The 13,920-nt window shown below is 42.3% G+C and overlaps 1 long non-coding RNA gene across 2 annotated transcripts in view; it reads right to left on the reverse strand.

Moving 5' to 3' along the window:
* LOC140198876 (uncharacterized) overlaps window positions 1-411 on the reverse strand; it is a 106,081-nt gene extending 105,670 nt beyond the window's left edge. For both annotated transcript variants that reach the window (XR_011886279.1, XR_011886280.1), the window contains exon 1: window positions 259-411. This is a non-coding gene — a long non-coding RNA (uncharacterized lncRNA). The remainder of the gene's footprint in view (window positions 1-258) is intronic.
* Window positions 412-13,920: the final 13,509 nt, after the last annotated feature.

The following is a 13,920-nucleotide window of genomic DNA, read 5'->3' on the forward strand; positions in this document are numbered from 1 at the left end:
GGATCATAATCCTATATCACCCTGATCCTCACATTCCGATAAACATCCATCTTGCTGGGTCCTCTTGTTCATACAATGTGTCCCAGTGGTGTCTTTCCAAGACATTTCTAAATTACTGGCTACAAGTCCATACTTCCTCTCAATAACTGTATTAATTTCAGGATTTTCCTGCTAACTCTGAAAAGCCAAACTCAGAAAAGGAACAGCTTCTTTTGGCTCCATTTCGGATCTCCTCCCTCCCCCTCTCAAATCTCTTACTTGCTCTTCCTTCAGTTAGTCCTGTCGAAGGGTCTCGGCCCGAAAAGTCGACTGTACCTCTTCCTAGGGATGCTGCCTGGCCTGCTGCGTTCACCGGCAAATTGGATGTGTGTTGCTTGAATTTCCAGCATCTGCAGAATTCCTCCTGTTTAAGCTTCTTCCCTTCTGCCACCCAATTCCTAATCGGACATTGAACCCATGAACATTGCTTCACTTTGTTTTTATTATCTCTGTTTATGCACTATATTTAATTTAACTATTTAATATACATATATACTTACTGTAATTAATTTACTTTTTTTTTATATATTAACACACATTGCATTGTACTGCTGCTACTACATTAACAAATTTCAGGACAAATGCAGGTGATATTAAACCTGATTCTGATTCTGCTGATAGGATTTTCTAATGATTTTCCAGCTGCACTATACCAGTAGATTTTGCAAAAAAAATCCAAAAGTCAATCAGGAATTTAGCAGAATTCCCAAGATATATGCTGAGTAAACTGCAGTAGAATCCTGCTTAAGGTAAACCTGAATTATTGAAAGTGTATTCTGAGTATTTTTTAAATTTTAATACTTTGAAATGTAATGATTTTTTGTAAGTTCTTCTTTGAGTGTCAAGAATGCACAAGAGGAACTGACAAGCTTACACACCTTCGGTGGGCAGTTTGCCATCTGTCAAAGGTCTGTTGACCAGATTGGTGGGTGGGGCTTATTTTTGTCTATCCTATCACAAGGCTCAGATCTAAACATTAGGCCCCATGCTGTGGATCGAATTCAACAGATTCTCTTTCATTCTCTCCATGTTTCAACTCAAAGACCCAACAGCTCTTGCAAGATATTTTAAACAATAGATTGGAAGATGTACTATTTTCCAACAATATGACCATTACTAATGAAATGGGGGCATGGTTTATGTGGTAAAAGTTATTTATGTGGGAACTGAACACTATTTATGAAATTTAATATAGCATTAGGGGATAAGATAAAAGTTTTATGAATGTAGATATTCTTTACTGCTAGTCTGAAATCAGAATCGGGTTTAATATCATCGGCATACGTCATGAAATCTGTTAATTTAGTGGCAGCAGTACAATGCAATACATGATAATATAGAAAATAAATAAATCAACCAATCAATTACAGTAAGTATATATATTAAATAAATTAAAAATAGTGCAAAAACAGAAAAAATAAAAGTGAGGTAGTGTTCATGGGTTCAATGTCCATTTAAGAATCGTGTGCCAGATGGGAAGAAACTGCTCTTGAATCACTGAGTGTGTGCCTTCAGACTTCTGTACCTCCTTCCTGACAGTAACAATGAGAAGAAGGCATATCCTGGGTGATGGGGGTCTTTAATGATAGACGACTCCTTTCTCAGGCACCACTCCTTCAAGATGTCTTGGATACTATGGAGGCTAGTACTCATGATAGGGAGGACTAATTTTACAACTTTCTGTAGCTTCTTTTCATCTTGTGCAGTAGCATCTGCCCCCCCCCATATTAGATAGTAATGCAGCCTGTCAGAATGCTCTCCACTGTACATCTATGAAAGTTTCTGAGTGTCTTAGGTGACAAACCAAATCTCAAATTCCCAATGAAATATAGCTACTGTCTTCCCTTCTTTATAGATGCAGAGATATATTGGGACCAGGTTAGATCCTCAGAGATCTTGACACCCAGGAACTTGAAATTGCTCACTTTCTCCACTTCTGATCCTTCTATGAGGATGGGTATGTGTTCCTTCATTCTTTCCCTTTCTGAAGTCCATATCAGCTCTTTGATCTTACTGATGTTGAGTGCAAGGTTGTTGCTGTGACAGCACTCAACTAGCTGGTATACCTCACTGCAGTATAGCCTCATGCCTCTATCTGAGATTCTGCCAAGAATGGTTGTATCATCAGCAAATTTAGAGATGTCGTTTGATCTATTCCTAGCCACACATTCATGGGTGTAGTGAGAGTAGAGGAGTGGGTTAAAAACACATCTGTGAGGTGTGCCAATGTTGATCATCAGCAAGGAGTAGATATTAATACCAATCCGCACAGATTGTTGTCTTCTGGCTAGGAAGTCAAGGATCCAATTGCAGAGAGAGGTACAGAGGCCCAGGTTCCGTAGCTTATCAATCAGGACTGAAGAAATGGTGTTAAACACTAATCATTGTAGATTTTTCAGGTATTTAATAATTGTACTATTTATTAGCCATTTAAATCATGAATATGACAAATTACAGAAGTTACTTTCCCTATATGTAACTAGTTTGCTAATTATCCACTCTGAAGGTCAATTAACTAAATGAATCATAGGATAAGTAGGTCAAATCTTTCAGGACAGCACCTATATACATGTTGATGTCTTCACAAACCACAATCATTCTTATTATAAACTACGATATGTTTATGGGTGGTAGGATGGAGATCTGTCTCTACCAAAGGAGGTAAAAGGTGCTCCTTCCATCCCTTGGACAAGGTGTAGACCTGCTTAGATCCCTGATTGGGGTCGTGTGAAGCCATGGGAGCAGGTGGTGGTGGTGTTCATATGAGCAACCGGTGCAATTCTCAAATCCTGGATATGCAACCACTGATGCCAATCTCTGAAGAGTATTGATAATGGCTGGGGTCACCTGTCTTGTAAAGACACTGTCCAGAAGGCGGCAATGACAAACTACTTCTGTAGAAAAATTTGCCAAGAACAATCATGGTCATGGCAAGATCATGATTGCCCATGTCATACGTCATGGTACATAACAAATATAACAAACAAACAAGCGACATGCTTCGAGTTGCAAAATATGATGGCATTGTATCAAATCTGCCATCTCAAATTCTGGAAATGGTTCCCAGATTGAAATGTTTGTCATAGAAACCATAGAAACTACAGCACAGAAACAGGCCCTTTGGCCCTTCTTGGCTGTGCCGAACCATTTTCTGCCTAGTCCCACTGACCTGCACACGGACCATATCCCTCCATACACCTCCTATCCATGTATCTGTCCAATTTATTCTTAAATGTTACAAAAGAACCCGCATTTACCACCTCGTCTGGCAGCTCATTCCATACTCCCACCACTCTCTGTGTGAAGAAGCCCCCCCTAATGTTCCCTTTAAACACCCCGCCCCCCACCCTTAACCCATGTCCTCTGGTTTTTTTTCTCCCCTTGCCTCAGTGGAAAAAGCCTGCTTGCATTCACTCTATCTATACCCATCATAATTTTATATACCTCTATCAAATCTCCCCTCATTCTTCTACACTCCAGGGAATAAAGTCCTAACCTATTCAACCTTTCTCTGTAACTGAGTTTCTCAAGTCCCGGCAACATCCTTGGAAACCTTCTCTGCACTCTTTCAACCTTATTCATATCCTTCCTGTAATTTGGTGACCAAAACTGAACACAATACTCCAGATTCAGCCTCACCAATGCTTTATACAACCTCATCATAACATTCCAGCTCTTATACTCAATACTTCGATTAATAAAGGCCAATGTACCAAAAGCTCTCTTTACGACCCTATCTACCTGTGACGCCACTTTTAGGGAATTTTGTATCTGTATTCCCAGATCCCTCTGTTCCACTGCACTCCTCAGTGCCTTACCATTAACCCTGTATGTTCTACGTTGGTTTGTCCTTCCAACGTGCAATACCTCACACTTGTCAGTATTAAACTCCATCTGCCATTTTTCAGCCCATTTTTCCAGCTGGTCCAAGTCCCTCTGCAGGCTCTGAAAACCTTCCTCACTGTCTACTACACCTCCAATCTTTGTATCATCAGCAAACTTGCTGATCCAATTTACCACATTATCATCCAGATCATTGATATAGATGACAAATAACAATGGACCCAGCACTGATCCCTGTGGCACACCACTAGTCACAGGCCTCCACTCAGAGAAGCAATTCTCTACCACCACTCTCTGGCTTCTTCCATCGAGCCAATGTCTAATCCAATTTACCACCTCTCCGTGTATACCTAGCGACTGAATTTTCCTAACTAACCTCCCATGCGGGACCTTGTCAAAGGCCTTACTGAAGTCCATGTAGACAATATCCACTGCCTTCCCTTCATCCACTTTCCTGGTAACCTCCTCGAAAAACTCCAACAGATTGGTCAAACATGACCTACCACGCACAAAGCCATGTTGACTCTCCCTAATAAGCCCCTGTCTATCCAAATGCTTGTAGATTCTGTCTCTTAGTACTCCCTCCAATAACTTACCTACTACTGACGTTAAACTCACCGGCCTATAATTTCCCGGATTACTTTTCGATCCTTTTTTAAACATCGGAACAACATGAGCCACTCTCCAATCCTCCGGCACTTCACCCGTAGACAGCGACATTTTAAATATTTCTGCCAGGGCCCCCGCAATTTCAACACTAGTCTCCTTCAAGGTCCGAGGGAACACTCTGTCAGGTCCCGGGGATTTATCCACTTTAATTTTCCTCAAGACAGCAAGCACCTCCTTCTTTTCAATCTGTACAGTTTCCATGGTCTCACTACTTGATTCCCTCAATTCCATAGATTTCATGCCAGCTTCCTTAGTAAATACAGACGCAAAAAACCTATTTAAGATCTCCCCCATTTCCTTTGGTTTCGCACAAAGCCGACCACTCTGATCTTCAAGAGGACCAATTTTATCCCTTACAATCCTTCTGCTCTTAATATACTTGTAAAAGCTCTTTGGATTATCCTTCACTTTGACTGCCAAGGCAACCTCATGTCTTCTTTTAGCCCTCCTGATTTCTTTCTTAAATATTTTCTTGCACTTCTTATACTCCTCAAGCACCTTATTTACTCCCTGTTTCCTATACATTTCATACAACTCCCTCTTCTTCTTTATCAGAGCTGCAATATCCCTTGAGAACCAAGGTTCCTTATTCCTATTCAATTTGCCTTTAATCCTGACAGGAACATACAAACTCTGCACTCTCAAAATTTCCCCTTTGAAGGCTTCCCACCTACCAATCACATCTTTGCCAGAGAACAACCTGTCCCAATCCACGCTTTTTAGATCCTTTCTCATTTCTTCAAATTTGGCCTTCTTCCAGTTCAGAACCTCAACCCTAGGACCAGATCTATCCTTGTCCATGATCAAATTGAAACTAATGGTGTTATGATCACTGGAACCAAAGTGCTCCCCTACACAGACTTCTGTCACTTGCCCTAATGCGTTTCCTAACAGGAGATCCAATATTGCATCCACTCTAGTTGGTCCCTCTATATATTGATTTAGAAAACTTTCCTGAACATATTTTACAAACTCTAAACTATCTAGACCCCTAACAGTATGGGAGTCCCAATCAATGTATGGAAAATTAAAATCCCCTACCACCACAACTTTATGTTTCCTGCAGTTGCCTGCTATCTCTCTGCAGATTTGCTCTTCCAAGTCTCGTTGACTATTGGGTGGTCTGTAATACAATCCCACTAATGTGGCCATACCTTTCCTGTTTCTCAGCTCCACCCATAAGGACTCAGTAGACAAGCCCTCTAATCTGTCCTGCCTGAGCACTGCTGTAATATTTTCCCTAACAAGCAATGCTACTCCCCCACCTTTCATTCCTCTGCCTCGATCACATCTGAAACATCGGAACCCTGGAATATTAAGCTGCCAGTCCTGCCCCTCCTGTAGCCAAGTTCCACTAATTGCTACAACATCATAATTCCATGTGTCAATCCACGCCCTCAACTCATCCGCCTTCCGGGCAATACTCCTAACATTGAAATATATACACCTCAGAAGATTTTTACCACCACTCACAACCTTTCTATCAGCGGATTTGCTTGAACTTTCAACATCATTTATTTTCACCCCAGCCACACTGTCAGCTCCGGCACTCTGGTTCCCATCCCCCTGCAAATCTAGTTTAAAGCCTCCCCAATAGCACTAACAAACCTCCCTGAAAGGATATTGGTCCTCCTGTGGTTCAAGTGTAACCCGTCTCTCTTGTACAGGTCCCACCTGCCCCAGAAGAGGTCCCAATGATCCTGAAATCTGAAACCCTGCCCCCTACCCCAGTTCCTCAGTCACTTGTTCCTCCTCCAGAGCATCCTATTCCTACCCTCACTGGCACCTAGCACAGGTAGCAATCCTGAGATTACCACCCTCAAGGTCCTGCTTTTCAACTTCCTACCAAGCTCTCTATACTCACTGTTCAGGAACTCTTCACTCTTCCTTGCTATGTCATTGGTACCGATGTGCACCACGACATCTGGCTGGTCACCCTCCCACTTCAGAATGTCATGCAATCGATCAGAGACATCCTTGACCCTGGCACCTGGGAGGCAACAAACCATCCTGGATTCTCTGTCACGACCACAGAACCTTCTATTTGCACCTCTAACTATCGAGTCCCCTATCACTACCGCTCTCCTCTTTTTCCCCCCTCCCTTCTGCACTGCAGAGCCAGACTCAGTGCCAGAGATCTGGCTACTGCAGCTAGTCCCAGGTAAGTCATCCCCCTCAACAGTATCCAATGCGGTATACTTGTTGTTGAGGGGAATGGTCACAGGGGAACCCTACTCTGCCTGCCCTTTCCTCTTCCCTCGCCTGACAGTGACCCAATTTCCTGTCCTCTGATCCTTTGGCGTAACTACATCCCTGTAGCTACGATCTATAATCTCCTCATTCTCCCAAATGATCCGCAGGTCATCCAGCTCCTGCTCCAGTTCCCTAACGCGGTTTGTCAGGAGCTGCAGCTGGATGCACTTCCTGCAGGTGTCATTGTCAGGGACACCGGAGGGCTCCCTGACTTCCCACATCCTGCAAGAGGAGCATTCCAACATCCTGCCTGGCATTCTCACTGCACTAAACAATCTGAACAAAAAACTTACCGGAACCTACCCTGGCCTCTGCCTGTTCTCGCCAAAGCCGTCCCACTCTGACTCAGTCCACTCCAACAATGGCCATTGTATATGGTGGTCTGCTTTTTAAACCTTGGTGCGTTACGTCACGCGCCTGCTCAGTGCAGACCCTTCTCCCCGAGCAGTGTTTAAAAAAAAAGACTTTTTTCTACCCTATTTCTTCACTCCTTCTCAGCTGCTTGCTTCGACTGAAACAAGAACCATTGAAAATTTCTCTTTTTAAACCTTGGTGCGTTACGTCACGCGCCTGCGCAGTGCAGACCCTTCTCCCCGAGCAGTGTTTAAAAAAAAAAGACTTTTTTCTACCCTATTTCTTCACTCCTTCTCAGCTGCTTGCTTCGACTGAAACAAGAACCATTGAAAATTTCTCTTTTTAAACCTTGGCGCGCTACGTCACGCGCCTGTGCAGTGCAGACCCTTCTCCCCAAGCAGTGTTTAAAAAAAAAAAAAAAACAGACTTTTTTCTACCCAATTTCTTCACTCCTTCTCAGCTGCTTGAGGAGCATTTGATGGTCCTGGGCCTCTACTCACTGGAATTCAGAAGAATGACAGGGGCATCTCATTGAAAACTATCAAATTTTCAAAGGCCTCAATAAAGTGGATGTGGAGAGGATGTTTCCTATGGTGGGGGAGTCTAAGACCAGAGGACAGCCTCAGAATAGAGAGCCGTCCATTTAGAACCAAGATGAGGAGGAATTTCTTTAGCCAAATTGTGATGAATCTGTAGGATTCATTGCCATGGGAGGCTGTGAAGACCAAGACATTAAGTATATTTAAGGCAGAGGTTGATATTTTATTGACAGAGAGTGAAGGGATATGGAGAGAAGGCAGGAGACTGGAGCTAAGAGGGAAAATGGATTAGCCATGATGAAATGGTAGAGCAGACTCAATGGGACAAATGGCCTAATTCTGCTCCTATATCTTATGGTCTTATGGTCTCAAATCCATCTTAGAAATATAATTTAACATTGTTACATCTTGGTTCTAAAATGACCACAGTTTCTATTATGGAGTCAGAGACTCATTTTGTCATTTTATCAAACCTCAAAGTGCAATCACTTCTTTCTTTTAGTTGGGTTTGATTATTTCTGGCCTTCAAGTTCTCACATCAAAGAAATCCTATAACTGTTCTGATGTTCATCCTTGAAAAGCTTTCATGTCTTAACTTTAGAGAGTTTTTTTTCCCATTTTGTAAAACATCCACAGATTTTAATTTAATCAAGATGAACGCAGAGTGAATGGTCTTCTGTTTCAAACTCACCATTCTGCACATAAATTTTGAGTTTCAATTATGGAAAAATAAATATTGATTGGAGGAGTTATGCAAGCAGTAAGCAATAATCCTTGCTTTGTCTTCAGATAGTAATAGAGGAAACCAGTAATAATCAGGGACATGTCCTTGGTCACATAGAATATCTGATTTATATAAATATTATATTAAGATAATGACATCCATGCTACACTATGGTATCTAGCCATATGCCAATGAGCTAACATTTAAAAACTGCAAGGTATGATAGTCTGAGTCAATAAAAACTTTAAATTGCTTTTTTTTTTAAACTGCCCATTATGCCACAGGTGTTTAGGGCAGCAATAAAGGTCCTCCCTCGATGGCGGAGTTCAGGGCTTCCTTCATCATATCAGTAGCTTCCGCTCAGTTTTCAATGCTGTCAGTCATGGAAGCTCAAGGTGGAGACTTCAGAACATTGTCACACTCTGAAGTAGAAGGATTCTCCATTGCTGTTTCAGCAACAATTTTGTTTTGTTTTACTATTCAGGCCCTGAGCTGAACCCCCAAAACTGGAGGACCAGTGGACCCCTCTTAGCCTGGCCTCCACCCTTTGACCTGTGTGGCATGAGTGACCCTACCTAGAGTCATAGCATAAAACCCTGACTGCAGCCAACATAGCTCTCTGGGTCATTGAGGCATGTAATCCTCCAAACCCAACAACAAGGTTGTGGTCCTCTTGGAGGATGAAGAATTGCATTACTCTATAACTGCACCAAATTGATAAAAGATTAGCAAATCTGCCTTATTGCTCATTCAGTTCTTAAATTCTTACATTTTCATGGATTGTAGAAACTATTTCTTTTTTCACATTATACTTGTCATAAGGTGGGGTGCTGGGAGCAGACCCAAAGGCAAGACACAGACACTGAAGTACTAGGAACAGGACAGGACTAGAGACTAGAGTTAGGGACATGACTGGATGCAGACTAGGAGCTGGGACAAGAACACAGACTTGGGCTAGGACATTGGCTAGGCAAGCAGGACCAGGACTAGGAACTGGGAACTAGGAAGCTGGGATTGGACTCTGAGCCAGAGACTGGACAAGGACCCAGAACCTGGGTCTTGAGTCGGGCTGGGACTTCGGAACTAGGCGAAGACATGACGTAGTCTTGGGAGACAGGAGGGGGAGACGGGAGGGGGAGGGGGAGACGGGAGGGGGAGGGGGAGGCGGAGGGGGAGGCGGAGGGGGAGGCGGAGGGGGAGGCGGAGGGGGAGGCGGAGGGGGAGGGGACAGTCCAGCCTCAGGGTAACAGCAAAGACCGCCTGGCTTACCCAACAGAGGCAAGGACAGGAAGGGACAGATCCAACCGCAGGGTAACAGCAAAGACAGCCTGATTTACCGACTTACCCCACAGAGGCAAGGACAGGATACTAACAAGACAAACCAGCACCCACACTCAAACCCAGGGCCACTTATATTCCCAGCCCCAAGACGAGCATCAGGTGCCTATGATTAAGCCCAACTGAAACAAGGGACAGCCGGAAGTCCTGGAGTCCGGAGTCCATGGACCAGACCGCGAATCGGAATGCAGACTTCACGGACCAGATCATGACAATACTTGTCATGTTGCACATATTGATGCAATCATGAAGAAGGCATGCCAGTGGTTATATTTCATTAAGAGTTTGAGGAAATTTGGTATGTTACTAAAGATTCTAGCAAATGAATGTAAATGTAGCATACATGTTTTTTCAGAGCAGCTTGTGATTGAGCCCACTATGGAAGAGGCGATTCTGGATTGGGTGCTGCGGATTGAACCAGAATTGATTAGGCGGCTTAAGGTAAAGGAACATTTAGGAGGTGCTGATCATAATATGATAGAATTCACCCTGCAGTTTGAGAGTGGCTAAATTTGTCTAGAAGGGAACATTAGTAGGGATGACAACAGAACAACAGTGGCTGGAGCTTCTGGGAACAATTCAGAAGGTACAGGATAGACACAACCCATAAGTATTCTTAAGAAAGAATTAGGCAACTGTAGCTGACAAGTGAAATCAAAGACAGCTTTAAAGAAAGAGAGGGGATATAACGTCACTAAAGTTAGTGAGAAGCTGGAGGATTGCGAAGCTTTTAAAAGCCAACATAAAGCAACCAGAAAAAGCAATGAGAGAAATAGCGAAATATGAAGTTAAGCTAGCCAAAGTAAAAGAGAATACCAAAAGTATTTTCAGATATATAAAGGGTAAAAGAGAGGCCAGAGTGGATGTTGAACTGCTAGAAAATGGTTCTGTAAATGTATTAATGATGGACAAAGAAATGGTGGACAAACTCAATAGGTATTTTGCATCAGTCTTCTCTATGGAAGATATCAACAGTATGCCAGAAATTCAGGAGTGTCAGGGTTAGGGTTTTGAGGCTGTAGTTGCTATTATTAAGGAGAAAATGCTCAGAAAACTGAAAGGCCTGAGGGTAGATAAATTAACTAGACCAGATGGACTACACCCCAGGGTTCTGAAAGAGGTGTTAGAAGAGATTGTATTAAGGCATTAGTAATAATCTTTCAAGAATCACCAGATTCTTGAATGGTCCTGGAGGAATGAAAATTTGCAAATGTCACTCCACTCTTTAAGAAGCGAGGGAAGCAGAAGGAAGGAAATTATGGACCAGTTGGCCTGAACTATAGTGGTTGGGAAGATGTTGGAGTCCATTATTAAGGGTGAGGTTTCAGGGTACTTGGAGGCATATGATAAAATAGACCAAAGTCAGCATGGTTTCCTTAAGAGGAAATCTTGCCTGTCCAACCTGTTGGAATTCTTCAAGCAACTAACAGCATAGGTACTGGCATAGACAGAAGAGTGGGTGACTGGCAGGAGGCAAAGAATTAGAATAAAGGGGACCTTGTACAGTTGGTGCCAGTAACTAGTTGTGTTCCACAGGGGTTGATATTAGGATAATTTTTTCTCACAATATATGACAATGATAAGATGGTAGAATCAATGGCCTTGTAACCAGTTTTGCAGACGATATGAAGATAGGTGGAGGAGCAGCTAGTATTGAGAAAGCAGGGATTCTGCACAAGGACTTAGACAGATTAGAAGAATGAGCAAAGAAATGGCAGATAGAATATAGTTTCCTGGTCTTTAAAATGGGCCTCGCAATGGCCGTAGGATTGACTTCATTGGCACTAAATTACTGTGCCACACCAATGGCTTTTGTGACCACCTGGTGAAGGAAACCATTGAAATAAAACTCAAGGAAAAGAATTTTAACAAAAAAAAAGGTCTCGCTCTAAATTTGACTGTAAACAAGGTAGGAGAGCAGAAACCTGATTGGATGAGGACTAACCAATCAGGAGGGACAGATTACAGGGGTATAAATACCACTGGACTAGAAGTGCCCAGGCATCATCCCCGATGAAGATGGCAGAGTTTGTCATCAAAATGTTGGATATAATTGATACTTGTACCTGACTGGAAGCCTGAGAAGAGTTTAATCATGCAATTTTAACATACATTTTGAGAGGACTGGAATATGAAAGCAAGAATGTAATGCTAAGGCTTTACTAGTCATTGGTCAGATTGTGCCCAGAGTACTGTGAGTGGTTTTGGGCCCCTGATCTAAGAAAGGAAGTGCTGCCATTGAAGAGGATCCAGAGGAGGTTCACAAGAATGATCCTGAGAATGGAAGGGTTAACATATGAGGAGCATTTCAAGGCTTTGGGCATATACTCACTGAAGAAAGAGCAGGGGGATCTAATTCAAACCAATCGAATATTGAAAGGCCTAGATGGAGTGGATGTGGAGAAAATGTTTCCTACAGTGGGGGAGTCTAGGACCAGAGGGCACAAGCTCAGAATAGAAGGACATCCCTTTAGGACAAAGATGAGGAGGAATTTCTTTAGGTAAGGTGTAGTGAATCTGTGGACTTCATTGCCAGATGGCCATGGTGGCCAATGCACTGGCTATAATTAAAACAGAGGTTGATAGAGTTCTTGATTAGTAAGGATGTCAAAGGTTAGGGAGAAGAGGCAAGAGAATGCAGATGAGGGGGTAATGAATCAGCCATAATGAAATGGTGGAGTAGATTCAATGGGTCAAATAGCCTAGTTCTGCTCCTATGTCCTATGGTCTTATAGTTACAAATCTCCACAAATGTACCCTGTAGAGCATTTGGACTAGTTGCATCACCATCTGGTAGGGAGCTGCCAATGCATAGAATCAATAAAGCTGAAGAGGGTCGTAAACTTAGCCAGCTCCAGCATGGGCACTAGCCTCCTCAATATTGAGAACATCTTCAACAGGCAGTGCATCAAGGCGGCGGCAGCCATCATCAAGGTATCTAACCACCCAGGACATGCACTCATTTTATTACCACCATCAGAGAGGAGGTTCAAGAGACTGAAGAAGCACTTTCAATATTTTACGAACAGCTTCTTCCTCTCCATTTTCAGATTTTTGAATGGTCTGCAAACCCATGACACTACCTCACTATTTTACTCACTTTTTTCTCTGTCTATCTACTTATATTTATTATTGGGTAATGCATTTAGCACAAAGCTCTACAGTGCTGGCTGTAAAATCAGGATTTACTTCCCACCGCTGTCTGTAAGGAGTTTGTACAGTATATTCTCTCAGTGACCATGTGGGTTTCCTCTGGGTGCTCTGGTTTCCTCCCACATTCCAAAGACATATAGTTGGGGTTAGTGAGTTTTGGGCATGGCATGTTGACAGCAGAAGCGTGGTGACACTTGCGGGGATACACAATACAGTCTCCACTGATTTAATTTGACGCAAACGACTCATTTCATTCTAAATTTTGATGTATATGTCACAAATAAATCTAATCTTTAAAGTATTGCTCTGTACTGCTGCAGCAAGACAACGATTTTCATGACATATGTCGGTGATAATAAACCTGATTCTGACTGAGTAGATGCTGCAGATTTTTATCAGTTATGGTCAGTGACAACTGATCCCAGAAATGAGTCAGAAAAAGGTTTATTGCCTTATGGTAAAAGTAAGATTTTACTTGCACTTTTGAGAACTTATCCAATCACAGTAAAATTGACAACCTTCAAGGTCACTTCTAATACTTCATCACAATTGTATATTTACGTTACAAGAGTTAAAACCCTCGTTACAGATACAGTAAAGTCTGCAAATGGTGAAATCACAAGTTTGAGAAGGATGAAGAAATTGGGTAGTTTTCCCGTCAATCATAGCTAGAGAATGTGCTGCAATAATCAGATAGACATGAATGTTCATCATTTTCCCTTTGAATTATCACATGCTTTGAAAGAGCAAAAAGAAAGGAATAGAGAAACAACTTTGGGCTGAATTTTCCTTCCAAATTCTATCCCCTTTATTAAAATCTAATCACCACTGTTCAGTGATTTCAGTTGTAAACTTGGAAACTTTTATTTTGGCGCAGTATAGTCATTAGTTGTAATTTTAGCCATGGGTTTGGAATCACTGCAGTTCGGGTCATAAATCCAGAGATTCTATTGCTGAGATTTTGGTGATGAATTCAGAGTTTCGATCATGGAAGATCAATATTTTGTC

The sequence above is a fragment of the Mobula birostris genome, chromosome 6 (genome assembly GCF_030028105.1).
Source record: "Mobula birostris isolate sMobBir1 chromosome 6, sMobBir1.hap1, whole genome shotgun sequence".
NCBI classification, from domain to species: domain Eukaryota; kingdom Metazoa; phylum Chordata; class Chondrichthyes; order Myliobatiformes; family Myliobatidae; genus Mobula; species Mobula birostris.